The sequence below is a fragment of the Lepidochelys kempii genome, chromosome 2 (genome assembly GCF_965140285.1).
Source record: "Lepidochelys kempii isolate rLepKem1 chromosome 2, rLepKem1.hap1, whole genome shotgun sequence".
NCBI lineage: Eukaryota > Metazoa > Chordata > Testudines > Cheloniidae > Lepidochelys > Lepidochelys kempii.
In genome coordinates, this window is record NC_136381.1 from 199012321 (window position 1) to 199033192 (window position 20872).

Genomic DNA, 20872 nt, shown 5'->3' on the forward strand with positions numbered 1-20872 from the left:
CATTCTTCCAAAGAACAGTGTAATATTTTGTGACACTGCCCACTGACATATTCTAAACCTGGTCTAGTATAAGACTGAGTTATTACAGAATGCTCATTCACCTTTAATAAACTCAGTTCTAATTTTTTTTTTTTTGCTCTCTTCTTTTATTCTGTGACAAAAATTGTAGTCAGGGCAGAAGGTAAGTTTAAACTCCTATACCCCATAACAATAAAAAATAAACAGAATAGGGAAAACTATTAAGCCCACAACAGAGAAAAATACTGGCAACCTCTTTATATGCTACATTTGTGTCTAGCTTATCCAAGCTAAATATACATTTCCTTTTAAAAATGCTGAATCTCAAACAGCAATACACAAAAAAACAGTAAGAAATATCCTATATCCTACTAACTCCAAACCACTTACAGGATTGGGCAAATCATTCAAACCTCTGGCTAAGAGGGACCCATGCTGCAGAGTTTGAATCTAGCTCTGAGCTCTCCTACAGTATGGGATTGGTGAACATTTGTGCCCATCTCTACTGATGAGATACTACCAGTGGCTATAAGACATTCCCATTTCGCCTTAGATAACTTTGTCTCACTATTTGCAGTATAGTATCAAGTAGAAAGAACATCTCAGGAGTACTGCACGCCACACCTTGTTTAGGCATCTAAAGGAAGTGGCCACTTTTTATCGATAAACACAAATATTTATTTGTTGGCGTACACTTCAATAGGTATGCTAAGCTTAAAGTCCATTTTCCAGCAAGATCTGAGCTAAAGAAACTGTCTAGTTAAACTAAAAGTTTTCTGCTACCATCCATAGGCTCTACCGATATGGCATCAGCATCAGGCCACGGATTGGATTTAACACTTCAGCGATTGCAATGACGGAAGGGAACATCCTGATCATCTCATCTGACTCCCCTACATAACAATCTAGTCTGATCCCCTGCATCACCTAGGAAGGTCTCAGTCTTACAAACTGATATACCAAAAACAAAACCACAGAGAAACAGATTGCTATAGAAGGAAATTGAAACAAAAAGACAAATGTGAATTTATTCTATTCAGGTTCTTATGGCATGCCCTTTGTTGTGGTATTGAGCACCCGTTTAATTGAAAACCCATGAAAATGAAGAATTAATAGCATTACCTAGAGCCAGGCATAGCGTAGGTTTGTTCTGTGCAAAACTACACACATAGTACCAACAACATAATATAGGTGAAATCTACCCCTATGCAGAGGGTCAGCACAAGACCCTCAGAAAGGTGTAGAACTTAAATGGTGCCAATGCCTTGTGCTAGCCCTCTATTTACTCAGACATGAACCCATGGAAGAACTGGTTTTGATTCTTGGAACAGATCTGGTACCATTCAAGCAATGGCACATTCAGACACTTGGGAAAATATCTTGCATTGCTCAACACTGTGGCCTATAGTGCAAATAGTTATGGATGTGAGTACTTTACATAGGAGTAATCCCCATTGATTTCAGTGAGCATAACTATTTGCAATATCAGGGCCTATGGTAAAAAGGGGTCCAAAGTAAATTGCATCTGGTCATATGAATTATGGTAACCAGATATGGCACGTAAAAGGTCATGGTAGATAGAGACAGAGTTGGAACCTCAAGGATTTAGAGCATCAGGCAGTCAAGGTGACACCCAAACTATGGTCTGGCAAAAAAAAATAATCAACTGTAACTAGATTCAATTATTAGTCAAAATAGCATTCAGGCTGACAATTTGTATGCCAGCCAAGTGATTTTCCTTTAAAATATAATTACTTTCCCTGCACTGTTGAGGAAATAAAACAAGAAATAAATTCTATGTACTATTTTATTAAAAGAGCATCTGTCACAGAGCATTGTTACTGATGTCGGACTAAATTCAGTCTTGGCGGAAGCAGGTAAATAGGAGTTCCCCCATTTAAGCCAGAGTTGAATTTGGCTCATTGTACTGATAATTTAGATGCAATTGCTTTAACCTGCAGGTCTGAATACGGCAACAGCAACACAACTGCAGAATTCTTACCCTCTCTCTACTACCCTACTCCTCAGAAAGGAAAAGGACTTGTGACCACTCCGGTACATGGCTGGGTGTAACAACACTTTCTGCTAAGAGTTATATGGATTAAGGGTTTCTGTGGGTGACAGAGAGTAGTTTGGGTCAATCATTATCATGAATCATCTGCATCACTGGAGATTTTTAAGAGCAGGTTAGACAAACACCTGTCAGGAATGGTCTAGATTATACTTAGTCCTGCCATTAGTGCAAGGGACTGGACTAGATGACCTCTCAAGGTCCATTCCAGGCCTATGATTCTATGAAGGGCACCTTCCGAGGCACATGTAATGGGCTCAGAGTTCTTTAGTATATACCATGGGTAAACAAGGCATTACCGAATACTAAATTTTATTCTAAAAACGTCTCAACAGGTCAGTCATCAAACTCAGACGTAATGCTGAAAGCAGACAGGCAGCAGTCATGTCATTTTGGCATCTGTGGAACAGTGGTTTATGTCTCTTGAACTGGACTACAGACCCACATTGAAACAACACCAGAACTTCTTGCAGTGCTCTCCAGTCAAGTCCTCATTGCCTGTGGGGGTGGAGGTGAGTCATGGTAGTTCCTTGTCAGAGGGAGGGGCCATTCCAGATGGGTTTGTTAATGCTGGTGACATAATAAGGTGATCTTCTTGATTTGTGTGGCAGCCAATAACTCACAAAATCTCATGGTCAGAGAGGTATAGAAGTCAAATAGGAGATTAGCCAGTACAACCTGTTCTTTTGTGATTTATAGGTGAAAATCTCTGCATTAGTATATTTGATGAGGGAGTGACATCTTGCATTCTGATCCACAAGCATGAGACAAAGTGAAGACTGGCAAGGGTAAAGCAGAAGGCTATTACTTTTTAGGCTGCAGTGCGCTGTGATTATAACTACTCTGCAAATTTAATTCATATTGATAACATCTCATGTAGTGAGCAAACTATTTTGAAGAATTAAACCTTCCAGTTTGTTCCCAGCCATTCATTGAGCAGTAGAACATTTCAGAATAAATACCACTGTCTTTTTCTCCTCCACCCTCTAGATTAAAATGGAATTTAATTCCTTAGACAAAACAAATACCATTACTAACTGTGATTTATTTCGTACCACTGTGTGTAAGAAAAGTATTCTAAGTTGTTTGACATTTTCTCTTATGAGCAGGAGTCAAAATATCTGCTGTTGCTGATAGCTACCAGCTAAAAGTATACCAAAGAGACAGAGCCTACCAGGAAGAGAAAGGAAGGGCACCCCTTATTTTCCACCTGCCTTAGTCACAAGAGTTCCATCTCTAAAGATATGGCTACACAGCAACTAGACACCCATAGCTGCCCTTTGCCAGATGACTCGGGGTCATGGAACTTGGGCTATGGGGCTGTCTCATTGCTGTATAGACTTCTGGGCTCAGGCTGGAGGCTGGGCTCGAGGACCCTGTGAGATGGGAAGGGTCCCAGAGCTCAGCTGCAGCCCGAACCTGGAAGTCTACATAGCAATGAAACAACCCCAGAGCCCGAGCCCAAGTTGGTTGGCAGAGGCCAGCTGTGGGTGCCTAGCTGCTGTGTAGACGTATCCTAATAGCTGAATTTGAGCACTGCCAGTATGTGTCCTGTGTAGTTGCTATGTAAAGAGCTTCTGCAGCCAAGAGCAGAGATGCCAAGGGAATGTATAAGGGAAAGAGATGAAGATTTCACCATTGCCTATCCCCTTAATAATGGGGGGGAGGGGATGTGTGTAAAGATGCCATGAGCATAGTTTGAGAGTGGAGTTCTGGGCATAGGTGCTGGAACTAGGGCTGCTGGGGGTACAGCAGCACCCCCTGCCTTGAAGTGGTTTCCATCATACACAGCGTTTACAGTTTGGTTCAATGACTCCCCCCCGCCCCATACATATTGTTCCAGTGCCCCTGGTTCTGGGGCCGATGGAGGGAGGGGGAGAGAAAGGGTTAGACAGAAGCACAGCTGAGAATATCAGTGATTCTTCCTAAAAATCTCTGGGGAAAACAATTGTGATTTCTGTATTATTTATTGGAGGAAAAAATCACTGTGACAAATGTATAACCCTAGGGCTCATCTTGCCCTCATTGAAAGCAACTGCAAAATCCCATTAATTTCAGTGAAAGCAGGATTGAGACTGCAATCCAGCAAAGCATGTGCCTAAACACTTGCTTAAGTGCTTTGCTGGATCAGGCCTGAGTCACTGAGGCCTAATCCTACCCCAAGAGAAGTAAATGGAAATAATTCAATTGACTTCAATGGGAATTGGATCAGGCTCAAAGCAGTGAGTGAGTATACATTTTAATGGCTATCTTTGAATCACAAAGTGCTCAAAATATCTACTTTAAAAAAAATGAACAAAAGCTGAATTTAGGAAGAGTGGAGCTTGTAATATTTGCCAGGCCTTAAACTGAAGTCATAACATGAAGGTAACCTCTAATAGCGAACAGCATGCAAGGCCCTGATCCTCCAGTTCAATCCACACTGATGAAGCCCTGCACTAATATAGAGCCCCGCTGAAGTCTCTGAGGTTCTTCACTCTGTCCACATAGATCCAGTGTGGAGATTGGGGCCCAACTTGGTAAAAGAACTCACCTGTGCTAGTTCTCAGTGGGAATTCATGTATGTGGCTGGAAGTTTTTATATCAAGCCACTTTGAAATTCTGAGTTAACTTTTAAGAAGTTGAACAAATTTCAAGTTGTGAAAAAGTAAGATTCTTAAAAATCTTATACCTAAAACCCAACTGATCTGATTCAACTCAAATGTTCAAGAACATTTATGCTCTGAACAGGGACTACACATGAGAAATTTTCTGCAGAAAGAAGCTTTTTCCAGAAAGTCTAAGTCGTTTCAATTTTAGGCTTATAATGATTGGTGACTTATAATTAGAGCCCAGATACTACAGTGATGAGCACAATGTAGGCATTTAGAATAGAACAGGCACTACAAGATTTTTCAGTATTTAAAACGTGTCCCAATTCAAGATGGGAAACGAAGTCAAAATCTCAACAACAAAAATTGTGAACCAAAAATTGTAAAAAATTGGATTGGATAAAAATCAAAATCGTTTGTTTTTATTTCAACCTTTTAAAAATCACTTTTTACTTTCCAATATAAAATTAATTTAAATATCATACTATAACATCATCTTATAGTGGTCAACATTAAAACTTACCATTTACCAAATTACCCGATTTGTCCCTAAATTTAGAATAGAACATCTCGGAAGTAATTGTGTGGTAACAGTTGGTAAATGTGAGTGTTTTAATGGTTTCTATTGATCATATATCCCTCAATTTGTGATGATCATTAATATCATAAAATATAAAATCATTCATAATATCTGTAATAAACTCCATTTTTCCATTCAGATTGATCTTCACCAGTTACATGAATTATTTTTTATTGCATTCTTAAATCGAATAAGGAATTTGCGATTTCTTGTACAGGGGGTGCCATTAAAATAAAAATCAGACTGTAGCAGCAATTACTACATCCTGATCAAAGAGATACAACACTATTTCCCTATACTTAGACTACGAAATAAAAATGTGGTAACTGTGGGTAAATGCTGACCGTTCAATGACAACTATTCTAATTAGGCATGTTTGAGGAGAATTTTAACTATAGGAAAACCATGACTAAGACTCAGACTGGTTTAATGACCCTTTATTTTCACGAAACTGGTTACAAAAGTTTCTATTTCATGAAACCTGTGAAGTACTAAACATGTTTTTCATACAGTTAAAGTTCTTCTTAAACTTGGGTCTTTAGAGTTTCCATTAGGAATCTTTTAAGAGTTACATTTGTTTAATATTCCAAGTATAAGAAAATATTGCTGAATCTCAGATATACAATGCACCAGATTAGACTGATTTTACTACATTTATTAAATTAATGCAGACATTTTACATACACATGACCTCGCTTCCACGTTCTATGCTAAGCAAATATTTTACCAGCACAAGAATAATTACTTTTTCTTCTTTACTCAATCAATGAAAAATAGAAATTGATTTAATGCACCGTTATAATTAAAATCTTCATTCTCATGGTCCTACTTGGAGAAAGGTTTTGTTAATTCTACTCTTGTAATTTAGCTGACTTTCATTAAGATATTTATCCTATAATAGTGGAAGTGACACATTCTGGCAATGCTGTGAAATTTCTTGCATAACTGCAGTGTTTGCGTGCCTGGATTTTCACACCACAAAACTAACATGAAAGGCATGACTAAGTTGTGAAATCAAATTATAGATGCAATGGAAATTCACAGCTGGAGCTGAAACATGCCAGGTAGGGTGGAACACATTCACAGATTTTATATTATATCCTTGTTTATTTCCAAAAATATAAATGCAGTAATGAGCCCTAATCCCTGGTGTTTTCTAAGGATTTTTATCCTTTAAATAGCCTCTTGGTTTTAAACTTTAAAAAAACAACTACAAATATTACACAGTAGCTTTTTTTAAAAACACACACACACACACAGAGAGGGAGAGAGAGAGTCAATGACAATGGGCCAAATTCATCCCTGGTATAAGTCCTCTGCCCATTATTATTTTGCCATTTATGTTAACACAACTTGGCAATATCACCAAGTGTTCAAGATGATGCCAATGCAAGTCCATGTGGTGACCATGAGTTGATAAGATGAAGAGTAAAAGAAAGTCAATAAATAGATACACCATTGAGACAATGATGTCAAAATAAAACCACATCAGTGAAATAGAAGGGTGAGGCCTGGACAAGGACAAAACTATGTTAAACGAGGGGCAACCAGATGGAATACTGCTCTCCTGGCAATAATTACATTTATTTAGGGTGAAGATCCTAACTCATATTAGACAGGGAAGGGAGTATATGGGAGAGAGACCCCCCACTTAGGTCCCTGTGAGGACTACCAGATCCTTGAGCCCAGGCACATACAAGTGATTCAGTCTAATCATCCACATAGAATCATAGAATCATAGAATATCAGGGTTGGAAGGGACCCCAGAAGGTCATCTAGTCCAACCCCCCGCTCGAAGCAGGACCAATTCCCAGTTAAATCATCCCAGCCAGGGCTTTGTCAAGCCTGACCTTAAAAACCTCTAAGGAAGAAGATTCTACCACCTCCCTAGGTAACGCATTCCAGTGTTTCACCACCCTCTTAGTGAAAAAGTTTTTCCTAATATCCAATCTAAACCTCCCCCACTGCAACTTGAGACCATTACTCCTCGTTCTGTCATCTGCTACCATTGAGAACAGTCTAGAGCCATCCTCTTTGGAACCACCTTTCAGGTAGTTGAAAGCAGCTATCAAATCCCCCCTCATTCTTCTCTTCTGCAGGCTAAACAATCCCAGCTCCCTCAGCCTCTCCTCATAACTCATGTGTTCCAGTCCCCTAATCATTTTTGTTGCCCTTCGCTGGACTCTCTCCAATTTATCCACATCCTTCTTGAAGTGTGGGGCCCAAAACTGGACACAGTACTCCAGATGAGGCCTCACCAATGCCGAATAGAGGGGAACGATCACGTCCCTCGATCTGCTTGCTATGCCCCTACTTATACATCCCAAAATGCCATTGGCCTTCTTGGCAACAAGGGCACACTGCTGACTCATATCCAGCTTCTCATCCACAGTCACCCCTAGGTCCTTTTCCGCAGAACTGCTGCCTAGCCATTCGGTCCCTAGTCTGTAGCTGTGCATTGGGTTCTTCCGTCCTAAGTGCAGGACCCTGCACTTATCCTTATTGAACCTCATCAGATTTCTTTTGGCCCAATCCTCCAATTTGTCTAGGTCCTTCTGTATCCTATCCCTACCCTCCAGCGTATCTACCACTCCTCCCAGTTTAGTATCATCCGCAAATTTGCGGATACCCCCCTCCAAGAGCTGGTGAGCAGAGAGCAGCAAGGAATGGAAGGAGCCATAACGCCACCCCTTCTATTCATTGGCCAGAATAATTGAGTCAGTGTGGAAGGAGGCAACAATTTACCACTGGCCTATACTCATATTGCTGTAGGCCAATGGTAAATTACTACTACCTGGAAGCAAGGACAAAGGTAGAGAGGGAGAGTTACTTACTGCTGTGTCTGAACCACAATGTTTTGCTAGGCTACTTCTGGAGTGGTGCAATTCACACACAACCCCTTGGGCTGTGTCTAAAGTCACAATCTAGCCCTTAATAAATATGGTGAAAGAAGATGGTAATGATCTATTAAGTCATGCAATCCATGTCTCTGGTGAGCAGGGTTGCACCCTATTGCATATTTAAGAGTGTTTGTCCATTTTTGTTTTAAATGTGACAAAGCTCCCAAAATTGTCCTTAGGACTTTATGGATAAGGCAAATACAACTCATTGTCAGAAAGCTTTTTCTGGTATTCCACTTAAAATTTCTATTCTATAACTTGAACCCATTATTCCCGCTTATATCCCTCTATTTTATCATGCTGAATAACTTCTTTACCTCCCTGTTTTCACCCTCTAAAGTTTTGTAGGCTGAATGTATGTTCCCCCCTAAGTTGTCAGTTATCCAAATACATATTTTAATCTTTCCTTGAAAAGGAAAAGTCACTCTCTCCAGCCCTCACTCCTAGTTTTGTTGCTTTTCTCTGAACTCTCATCTTTCTGGTAATGAGGTGCCCAGAAATTAACATAATATTTGATCTGTGGACTGTTACTTCCGTGCTTCATGATGTGATGTCTCTGTAGACCAAAACTGTACTGGCCATTTTTGGGTGCCATCTGAAGGGGTAAGCCCACATATATGATGAACATGCATTTCCAAAAATCCTATTTCAAGGGGTACTTCTTAACTGAGATGCCAACTTTCCAGGAGAGCTAGTCCTTTCAGATGTCGTGGTCAGTGCCACAACATGGGAAGTGTATAATCCCAAATAAAATTGTTGGGTTGGTGCAAAATACATAGCCTACCTTCTGATTATTGAGCCCCTCTAGGATCAGTATCTGAGTTCCTGTGACTTCTCAGATCTCTACCTTACAATTATTTTAAATCACACTTCCTTTCTGTTTAATCAGATATGGTTTCTTCTGGTGTTAGTGACAGCGAGTATTTATACACCTCATGTAAACGCAAAACTTTTCCCCCTTTTTGTCCCTTATCTTTTCTATTAGACAATTGGCTATGATATAATGACACAAGTAAATAATGACTGTCAGAAAGCCAAGAGTTTACCATGCACCTGAGCCAGGAGACTTACATTAATCAAATATGTATGGCAGTGGTTGAATTTATTGTACAGCACTATCTGAATAAACTGGCAGGCCTGGAACACACATCATTCTGCAAATAATAACACAGCATAACACAACACAATATAGCTCAGCGTGCTGTGACACACCAATGGCATCTGTAAATTAAAGATAACCTGTAGACCTATTGCATGGAGAGGGATAAAGTGAATCCAGGTGGTTTGCAATTATTCCAGGAACAGCATCTGCCACTAGATGAAATGGGATAATAGCTTCAAAAACAAAAAAACATCATGAAATTTATTTTTTGGGTCTCAGTGGTAGTTTCCAAATCCTAGGTCTAATTGGTTGTAATTGGACCATCCAATTCCAAAGCCAATGACAAAGGCAGAGTATACAGAATTAATCTCTACCTAAGAAAGAAAAAGAAATTAAAGCATGAGATAAATCCCAGCATTTTGCAAAGAAATAGGATAAGCAGCCAAGATTTTCAAAAGTGATTAATGATTCTTGGTGCCTCCACTTTGGGTGCCTGCTTGACACAAACCAGAGGGATCGGATTGTCAGAAAGTGCTGAGGACACACCCACAGAAAGCCAAGACTCTTTAAGGGGTATGAAATTGAGCACCCAAAAATTGAGATGCCCAAATTCATTAGTCTCTTTTGAAAATCTTGGCCTCTAAGAGTCTTACCTGTTTTCCTCTCCCTCCTGTATAAATGGAAGAGCTTCCCAAATGCCCCACAAATTAGAAGAACCTGTTAAAGAATCTTTCAGTAATAAATCAGAAGTTTCAGACACTGAAATCACCCAGGAATTGCATGCATGGTAAAACACCTAACGTATGAGCTGATATACATGGCAGAGCACTGAATGCTTCTTTTAAAAAGAAAAATCAGACTAGATATCATGGTGTATTCACTGCTCTCTGCTGTACAATTAAGAGAAGAGCCATGACCTAATTAATCAGATCACTGAGGCAAAGCAAGGTGTGGTCACTCCTAAGGGAAATCCTATTAGGCCTTCTACTTCCCTAGGAAGAAAGGGACTTGGGAGTAATTATCCATAGTAAAATGAATGAAAGGTCACAGTGCACTAACTTTAAAAAAAAAACGCAACTAACTCTACTCTGATATAGGGGAGTTACAGCCACTTCACACTGAAGTCTTGATCTTACAAGTCCTTGTGCTCTGAACAGTGGAGTACGCAAGGTGGCATGCACAACTGTAAGCAGAGGTTACAGCTGTACAGCAGTAAGCTTCACTCCCTTACAGTGTGCTGGGTAAAAGGGGAATGGGAAATGGGCAGTAAATGGTCATATCTGAGGAGACAAGTGTTTGCTTGGTTTTATCCCACTACTGCAAGTTCTTCAGGGTAGGGATAGTGTCTTTGTTATATGTTTGGACAGTCTCTCGCCTGTTCTCTGACCACCACTGTAATGCAAATATTAAATCATCATCATCATTCTAGTGAGGCAGTCTACTGTGTAGTCTTCTTGAATCCAGCTCACATGGTGCACAGGCCTTGCACTTGCCCTTTGCACAGGGGTGAATATCAAGTAGCAGGAGTAACATGGCCAGCATTCAGCAGCACTCATTAATTCAAGAGTGGTTCCGCTACATTTTCTGTTCTGCTCCTCATTTTCTTCTTATATGTGTAACACTCCACAAGTGGGCTGTGTGGGATTGGGCACTGCACGAACACTACCAAAGCTGGGCTATGATACATATTTAAAATGTCTTTTCACTATAACAAGGAGAAAGAAGGCTAAGACAAGGCATGGCCTGCCAATCTAAACACAGCACTGGGAGCCAGTAACGAGTAATTCAATGTCTGCTTCCCTCTGTGTTGAAGGTTAAATAATTTAACCTCTGGGCCTCAGTATCCAAGTCTGCAGAACAGTGATAATATCATCTGCCCAATGTATATGGGTTTTCGGGAGGGTTAAGTAATTGTTTCTAAAGTCCAATGAAAATGAGAAGCATCACAGAAGGGATAAAGTATTCATTATTACTAATAAGACCAACCAAGGCAATACATGATTTCGTGTTTACAATGCATGTGAAATAAATGAAGGAACACAGTCTAAAAAAAAAAAGACATGTGGGGACATGATAACTCTAAAACATTTGAGGGTCAGCAGTACATGATAAGAGAATAGGACTATCACACTAAACAAGAGCTGGAACATAAACTAAGGTTAAAAAAGAATAAGTTTAGATTGGATAAAGACATAAGGAAAAATATTTTGAACAGTAAGATCATTCAGATAATGAAACGGTTTGCCTATTGCTATAGGTATAAGCACACATGCTCCTAGTTTTCAAGGACAGATTAAATCCGTGTGTATGAATAATATTACAGTGGGCACAACTAAAAAGTCAATGTTTACTAGCAGGAATTACATAATGGTAACTACTATAGAAAGGGACCTTCTTGCTTGGCCCTGGATGTCAGACTAGAGGAATAAACATGTTCCATCCAATTCTATTCCCAATGAGGTTATATAATGCACCTGATTCTGTTTTCAGGTTCTGACCAAAGGGGAAAGAGAAATAATGGAACTGAGTCATCTCATCTCAACCATTAGTGGCTCCATTTTTTCCAAATGCTGCCTGTGAAAACGGGCATGCAAATGTTTATGTAAATTGTGGCAGTGGAACTTCAGAAGCCAGTAAGAACATTTGGCTTAGCTATAGGGCTGCATTAGATTACTGTGGATGAAGTAAAGAAAGACTAAAGCCTGATTTTCAAAGTGATCGAATACACCCATATCAGTGAATGTTAGATGCTGAGGAGGAGGGAATAAGATGGAGGAACTCTTTGAGCATTAATTAATACATACCGTATGTATTTCTCCATGGTTATGATTATAGTCACTCCATGACTAAGGGCTTGTCTCCACTTACCGGGGGATCGACGTGTGGTGATCGATCCACCGGGAGTCAATTTAGTGGGTCTAGTGAAGACCCGCTAAATCGACTACCGATTGCTCTCCCATCGACTCCGGTACTCCACCGGAACAAGAAGCATAAGGTAAGCCAATGGGAGAGTTTTTCCCATCGACCCAGCACAGCACAGACACCACAAAAGGTCAACCTAAGGTACGTTGACTCCAGCTACATTACTTATGTAGCTGGAGTTGTGTAACTTAGGGCGACTGAGCCCCATTGTGTAGACCTGCCCTAAATGTGTAATTTAGGATTTTTCTGTGATCCCATGTTCAGTTCCCTGATCCACCGCAAACTTTTTGTGTGACCTTAAATAAATCCCTTCGTCTCGCTGTGCCTCAGATCCCCATATGTAAAGTGTAGATCATTTGACTAGTACTTCCTGAGCTCAGAGAAATATGTTAATGATTGTGAGGTGTTCAGATAATGGGTGCCATACATTATATTATATCCATTCATATGTGTTATTAAATGGATTTTAAGACAATTTTAATAAATAATACATCTCCTCTCCCCTCCAAACAGCCAGAGCATGACTTTTAGTATAATTTCCCATGCAAATACAATTTAATAATTAAAATTTCAAGTACTGGGGCCTTTCTTATATTCTCATTGGCGGGGGGTAATCAAAAGTTTGGCATAAGCATTTTTAGCTGTGACAAACCTATGACTTTCCCCATGACAACCAACCAGCCTTATCCAAGATGAATAGATGCCAGTGGTTGGTTTATTGATTCAGAGTGCTCACCGCCCTTTTTTCCCCTGATGACCATTTCACTTCAGTGAATTAGTCAGCGTGGGAGGAAGGAGAGAACATGAGGCTCCAGATCACTTGCTGAAATAGAATTGGCACCTGGCAAATAGCACAAAAGACAACCTCCCACTAATATCAGTCACCACGTCAGAACAGCTTCTCATCCTCTCACTTTCATTGAAATACTTATATTCATCTGTGCCCTTATGTGTAAATTAGAACTGAAAATGGGTGAGTTGGTGACCCCATTCACCAATGTCTTTATTCATCACCCATAATTATAGGCAGCAAGGGTGGCTACTCTTATTGGCAAAGTTGCCCAAACACCTTATACAGCGTGGTCCAGAGCTATTTCAATGTCTCAGGCAATGGGACTCTCCCCACTTCCTTTGGGACACAGTTCTGCAATCTAATAAATCTCACAAAGGAAAAAGTATCAGAAAACACTTCCCTAATTTACCTTTTCCAATTTCATCTGATTATTTCTCACTACAAAACTCCCCTTTTTCCATTTTAAATGCATTCTTTACCTCCTTCCCCACCAAACCTTAGTCAACCTGTAAACACTAAAAGTCATGTTTTTTAAAAATTAGTTGTATAAGTGATTACTGAGATTTTGGAACCATGTTAAGTGACTGCATGTGCAAATGACTAGTAAGGCACCAAAAATATCAATTCAACCAAAACTGCTTGGGCACCCAAATTTTCATTCACAGTCACTATAAACCGATTGCACAAATATAGTCCTGTAATTTCATGTGGATCTCAAACTTACCATTTTTGAGACCATGGCACTGATTGTTGATAGTTTATACAGTTGGCACAGTGTTTGTTACAGGTCCTGCAGCTTGTGCCTTCTTGGAATTAGCTTTGGTATCAGTGTATTGGTCAAGCTTTGGTATCAGTGTATTGTTTACAATTATAATAATGACTGAGTGGGAATAATGGTCTTGTGAGTCACATTATCTATGCAGCTGCAAGATAAAGTAATATTCTGCCACATACTACACTGTGGCACATAAATTAACACACGCAAAAAGCTTTGATAACCAAGAGATCAGAGTGTTTTTTTGCAATCTCAAGAGCAAAGACAGACAATTGCTATGCAGTAATATTGCTCCATCAGGAAGGCTTAAAAGGATTTTGTATTCCTACTGGAAATTATCCTTTTTTCCCAATTAAAGTTGGAATGACTGGACAACTGCTCTGTTCTTACAAACTATCCTAAAATGTGGCAAGTAATTCATCCTTCAAGTAACTCAAGTGAAGCTGGCAGAAGAAGCCCTGCTGTCTGAAAAAGGATGAGGCAAAACCATGAATTTCAAAGGGAATTGAGAGGGACTTAACTAATATTTATTTTCTTTTTATGTGACTAAGTTTATGGAATGGTATGCCAGGCCTTTCCAATCCTCCCACTATGGCTGAGCAAATAATTTGCAACAAATACCTTATCCAATGGATATAGATCTTTTTTTCCCCCTTCCTTCAAATGGAATATCTGGACTAGGAATGTTATAAAACTCTGGGCTTGCTTTTGATCTCACATCAATTTTATAATGGAGTTACTGCACTGGCTTCAGACAGACTTATACATGAGTAGAGCTAGGTAAAAAAAAATTTGGATTAAACTTTTTTTCACTGAAAAATGCAGATTCAGGCTGACTGAAACAATTTCTATTTTCAGAATTTTGTACAAATCCATAAACGTTTTTGTCTTGACAATTTTTGAAACGTTTCAACTTTTCAATTCAAAATGGCTTTTCATTTTGACTTATATCTCAGTTTAAAGGTACAAATATAAAAAGTGTTTAATTTGGGGTTAAACTAATCATTTTTGTTTGCACACTTTTTTTTGGGTCAACCTGAAACAATATTTTTTAATTCAGCCACTGAACCAAAAAAAAAATTAATTATTTGCACAGTTCTACTCCTGTGTTATGCTGGTGTAACTGTGAACAGAGGCCCTTTGTCTTTATACGCATCCACCCACATTTCACTCAGGAAGAACTTATTTGTTCTGTCTTCAGAATGTGATTTTTAAGAAGGAAATTGTGGATTTTTCCTACTTTTCTACCACTTAAAAGTTTTCCTTTAATTTCCCAATCTACCTCTCTTCAGTAGAAATTTGCAATGTTGGACAGTCACATGGTGGTTTTGTTGGATTGCTTCTTCAAGCAGCCGTACAAATCACTTGGCAAGGTGCTGCAGAATGACAATCACAAGACCTGAATCTTACTTCTGGAGACTCCATAGATAGGTTTGCAATGCCTCAGTCTCTCGCAGACCTGGAGTGTAGAAGACAGAATCCAGATTTAAGATTGTGCTGTACTATTTCTGCATGATGTTGCCTCACTGCATTTTTGCAAAAATATTTAGGCATACAATGTATGTTGGCGAAGCTATTTTCACATCAGCAAAAAGGCCCTCACAACTGGCTTGAGTTATCTACTCTCAAGCTAATTCCTCTCCACTTAGCCTAGCTAAGTGAGAGCGGTGACACTGCAAAACACTCGAACTGTGTGTTTGAATTAGCAGCACAGGGCTCTGCTGTATTACTAGCCCCAGCATCAGCCGCACTTGAGCTTCAGTCCATTCTAGCTATTTTGAGATGAAAGCACTGCTTACCTAGAGATTTTTGTGTGGGAAAAGGAGTTGGGTTAGGGGCAACATATGAATTAACGCCTTGAGCTAATAGCGCAAGGAAGATAAGTCTTAAATCAATAACACGATGCAGCACTTTGACTTATGTGTGAAGGTGTGAATCGTATGTAGCAGTGCTCTGCCCTCAGCAAGATTAACACAATAATTGTATTGATGATTCAACTGAAAAAACCACCAGTATGAAACACAAGAGATACATATCCATATACCAACAATAAAGAGGACAATGCAATGCCTATGAGAACGAATTGTCTTTGAGCCATAGATGGCAATTGCAGCTGGAAAAGTAAAACGTTCCAAGATCAATGGTCAGCACCATCCAAACCTCTCCCCCAACTCCCCCTCCCCCCCCGCAAAACAAAACAAACCACAAAAGGGCCACTGATGACTAAGGAGCTATGTCAGCTAGGAAAAGACCTTAATAGAGACAGCCAGAGAACGCATCAGCTTAACTTTCAGAAAACCTTCCAGGGAAGTTGCACTTAACCCAAAGTTCCAGAGCAGAGAGGCTTGCAGGGAACAGGAGCTCTCTGGCTCCCCCTATGAAAAAAAGGAGAAAGTGAAATGGGCACTTAGCTGCCGGCAGGTTCAATTTGTATAATTATCACATGCCTCGGTATAGTGTGCTGAAGTGTTTGCAGCTGTATTGTTAGGAGTTCCCGGGTGTTGTGTTCATATGAATGTTGTTAGCTTGGCTGCATTGTGGGGCAGGGAGTTTCTGGAGATAGAGGGTGCTTCGGTTTGGGCAGGGGCGGGCAAACTTTTTGGCCTAAGGGCCACATCGGGTTTCCAAAATTGTATGGAGGGCTGGTTAGGGGAGGCTGTATTGTATTAATACAATATTAGAGATATAAAATTAAAAGCTATTGCCAGGATTCTCAAATGGGGCTAGTGAAATGTGGGTACCTGAATTTTTTTGTGTGCCCACTGTGAGATGCCTCAAAGGGACCTGCTTTTCAGAAAGTGCTGAGAAATAATCCCCTGAAAAATCAGGCCCTTTTAAAAATTATCTGAAGTTGGAGATAAACAATTAAAGGACTCTAATTCCATCCATTTTGAAAATCTTACCCAAAAATCTTACCACTAAATCAATCATGCCTTTCTTTGTAACATCCTTAAAACCATCAGCATCACATGCATCACATTTGGCTCTAAAGCCAAAGATTTAGTTGGCTTGGAAATCAAACTATTTCTGTCACTGCTACAGTAGATAGGAGTAGGTCGGAGCTAGGCCCAGTGGGGAACCTTTCACCACATTGCCCAGGTTGTATCTGCTCTGTGGATGAACATAGGACTTTGCTCTGAGCATTGTCATGCCAGGTTTTTCACAAGCCCTAAATTCACACCTACATTTTCTTTTTACTTTTCTATTGAAGAAAGGGGCTGGGGGGGAAGCAAAAGAAACCTTTGTATCCCTGGAAACATCATGCTTCATGGGGTTGGTGTGCATACGTTTGTGAATGAAGATGATTGAGAGTAGTTGTACCACAGTGACCGTCAGATCCTGTCTTCCAAAGTTAATGTAAAATCCTCTCTTCAGAAATAGTGTCTCCAGTACGACACATGTCCAGCTATTCCAATCCATGTTCCAAGGGTTTCTCCATAATGAAACCGTAAGACAATACATTCTTTTTCAAACCTGCATTATGGCCACATTAGAATAGACTCCTTTGTTTCTTCATTCTCTGTCTTTTAGAGGCTGGTCAATCAAATGACCAAGAATAATCAGCCTCTCTGCCAATGCCCACAGGGAAGGAGATAGACAAGCCAACACTGTTTGGCTGTTCAATGAACCCTTATTTCATGATAGTGAATTTAGAAATGTTACCCATTCAAAAACATACTATATTCTGCATGGAGACGAGCCGAATAATTTACACAGGGACAGACACCAGAAAGAAAGCACAACAGATGAAGTAACAATGTGATCTCAGAGCCAGAATGAAAAGAACAGGTTGCTGCTGCTGCGGCTATTTCTTCCGTGTCAGAGGAGCTGATTTTACAAAAGCTACTCTCGCTTCTCTGATTGCTTAAGGAGGAGAGGGAAGAAGATCTGTAAATCTTTGACAGAGTGCAAGCATGGAGAGAGATATATTTGGTATGGTAGGGGGAGAATATGAAGGAAAATTACTAGTAAAAAGGCAACAAAACTGGTGGGCTCCAGGCCAGGTTCCTTAAGGCAGATGGTACTGTCAGTTACAACTGCAACTGAAAATCTAGCAGACAACAGGGGCAAGTGTCAACATATTTGGAGATTGCTACCAGCTGTTACACCAAACCATATACCCTCTTCTGAGGAGGAGGAAAAAGCTTTGCCTTCAGACTCTTTAGTTTATTTGATGGCAAAAATTAAAAGACTCCATTAGAGCTGTCAAGATTGCAAATGCCAACAATGCTGTATCCTGTAGTAAGCTCTTTAAGCCTGAGATTGGCAGAATACTTTCCTTTTTATAAAAAAAAAAAGCGGGTAGCATGTTCTCCATGATCCCTTTATTTAGCCTATACCATCCTAGTGTCCTAGCCTTAGAGAGGAGGCGTGGTTGCAGCTCCTTCTGGAGCCCCCCTGTCAGAGAAACTCTGTATTACACAGAAGGCTAGGGGAGGTAGCCTTGAATGATGCGAGCCACTTTCTTCCTGCCACAGTGAAATACTGCCTCTCTGGTATGCAACATACATGCCTCCTCAGGAGCAGCAGCTGCCCAGTAATGAACCATTACCATCACTTGTACCACTTACCAGTCAAAAGCAGCAAAACCAGCAGTTTCCTCTACCTGTAGCCTTCCCTTCCTTCCTGACTGGTGCTGCTTGCTAGCTCCGCCTTTTTCACTGATGCTCCTGGAGGTGGAGCAGAAGGGTCTGGTGTCCCTTCCAGTGGTTCTGCATGCTCAGTGAAGATGTAATGTTCAGAAAATTAAGAAGTATGCCTCTAGCAGGTTCTACAGAGTGCAGAGCATGTACAAATGGCAATATAGTGGCCTCTAATATAGCCAAATCTGGGTAGATTTTCACAGGGACCGCAAAAAGCACCGAGGAATATTTATTTATATTTCTTCAAATTTCTAAAAGTACCACTGGAGGGCCCCCATCAAATGCTCCACGTGCCTCTTCCATAAATTAAAAATCACAACCTAAACAAAGAATTGCTCATAAATATGTCCACCTCAGCCCACCCTTTTTCCAAACAGTTGTAGGCAAGAAAGAAAGATTCCTCTGTGAAATTTCTGCACAACCCCACAAAGTACTAGAATGCCTAAAAAAACCTTTTTAAAAAATAGGAAAATATTGGCAAAACTACCTCTTTCCAGTCCTAATCTTGCTGTTTTGAAACAGCTTTATTGATTTTTATGGTAACTTAAAAAACAAAACAAAAAAACCCAACAACTACCTGAGCTAGAGAGCAAGGATGGAAAATTGAGCCCCAACCACTAAAATTTGTCAAACTGATAAGCAATTGGAACCAAGATGTTCATGCATGCTGTAGGGAAATTCTGCAATGCCATAGTGATAGACTGGGGACTAAAAGAGGCCTTTACTATATCTGTCTTCCACAGTCCTGCTAAACCAAGATATTTGCCTCCTGAACTTTACTCAGTTAGGTCCCAATCCAGCAAAGCACTTAGCCTTAATGTTAAGCAAATGAACAGTTGCACTGAGTTAAAAATTCTCATGCATCACATAGGAGAGAGGGGAAATTCTGAACTGGTTGGACTTTATAAATGCCAGATCTTGATCAAATGTGGACACAGGAATCAATAGGTCCTCAGCTAAAGTCCCAAGGAAAGGAAAACCAAAAAAGGATCATAGACAAAGTGTTTCTGTGGGTGTCTACGCTGCAATGATGGAGTTTGATTGCAGCTCTCGAAGACATACCCAACCTAGCTTGGGTACCAGAGCAGTGACCCCACAACAGCACAGGCTTCAGCATGGACTCGCCGCCTGAGAAAGTACCCAGGGTTCTGGATGGGCTTGTACAGCCTGCACCGATGTTCATGCTGCTGTGGCTCCACTGATCCAGTACTTGAGCAAGCTAGATTAAAGCTAGCTCGGGCATGCCTGCATGAGCTGCAGTCACACCCAGTGATTGCAGTGTAGATATACTTTGTGTGGCAGACTCACTGCAACTTATTTCCGCTCCAAGACCTAGGATCAAAGCTTAGTCCCACAACATGAATCGTAAAATGCCTATTAAGAACATAAGAATGGCCACACTGGGTCAGACCAAAGGTCCATCCAGCCCAGTATCCTGTCTACCGACAGTGGCCAATGCCAGGTGCCCCAGAGGGAGTGAACCTAACAGGTAAGGATCAAGTGATCTCTCTCCTGCCATCCATTTCCACCCTCTGACAAACAGAGGCTAGGGTCGCCATTCCTTACCCATCCTGACTAATAGCCATTAATGGACTTAACCTCCATGAATTTGTCCAGTTCTCTTTTAAACCCTGTTATAGTCCTAGCCTTCTCAACCTCCTCAGGCAAGGAGTTCCACAGGTTGACTGTGAGCTGAGTGAAGAAGAACTTCCTTTTATTTGTTTTAAACCTGCTACCCATTAATTTCATTTGGTTGCCCCTAGTTCTTATATTATGGGAACAAGTAAATATCTTTTCCGTATTCACTTTCTCCACACCACTCATGATTTTATATACCGCTATCATATCCCCCCTTCGTCTCCTCTTTTCCAAGCTGAAAAGTCCTAGCTTCTTTAATCTCTCCTCATATGGGACCCGTTCCAAACCCCTAATCGTTCTAGTTGCCCTTTTCGGAACCTTTTCTAATGCCAGCATATCTTTTTTGAGATGAGGGGACCACATCTGTACACAGTATTCAAGATGTGGGTGTACCATGGATTTATATAAGGGAATAAGATATTCTCCATCTTATTCTCTATCCCTTTTTTAATGATTCCTAACATCCCATTTGCTTTTTTGATTGCCGCTGCACACTGAGTGGACATCTTCAGAGAACTATCCATGATGACTCCAAGATCTTTCTCCTGATTAGTTGTTGCTAAATTAGCCCCCATCATATTGTATGTGTAGTAGGGGTTATTTTTTCCAATGTGCATTACTTTACATTTACCCACATTAAATTTCATTTGTCATTTTCTTGCCCAATCACTTAGTTTTGTGAGATCTTTCTGAAGTTCTTCACAGTCTGCTTTGGTCTTAACTATCTTGAGCAGTTTAGTATCATCTGCAAATTTTGCCATCTCACTCTTTATCCCTTTGTCCAGATCATTTATGCATAAGTTGAATAGGATTGGTCCTAAGACTGACCCTTGGGGAAC

The 20872-nt window shown here is 40.3% G+C and overlaps 1 protein-coding gene across 1 annotated transcript in view; it reads right to left on the reverse strand.

Moving 5' to 3' along the window:
• The window catches only part of LRRC3B (leucine rich repeat containing 3B), a 300698-nt gene extending 282334 nt beyond the window's left edge, over positions 1 to 18364 (reverse strand). Inside the window, exon 1 of the mRNA XM_073333447.1 lies at positions 18324 to 18364. The gene's annotated coding sequence lies outside the window, so the exon portion shown is untranslated. The remainder of the gene's footprint in view (positions 1 to 18323) is intronic.
• Between the last annotated feature and the right edge of the window lie 2508 nt (positions 18365 to 20872).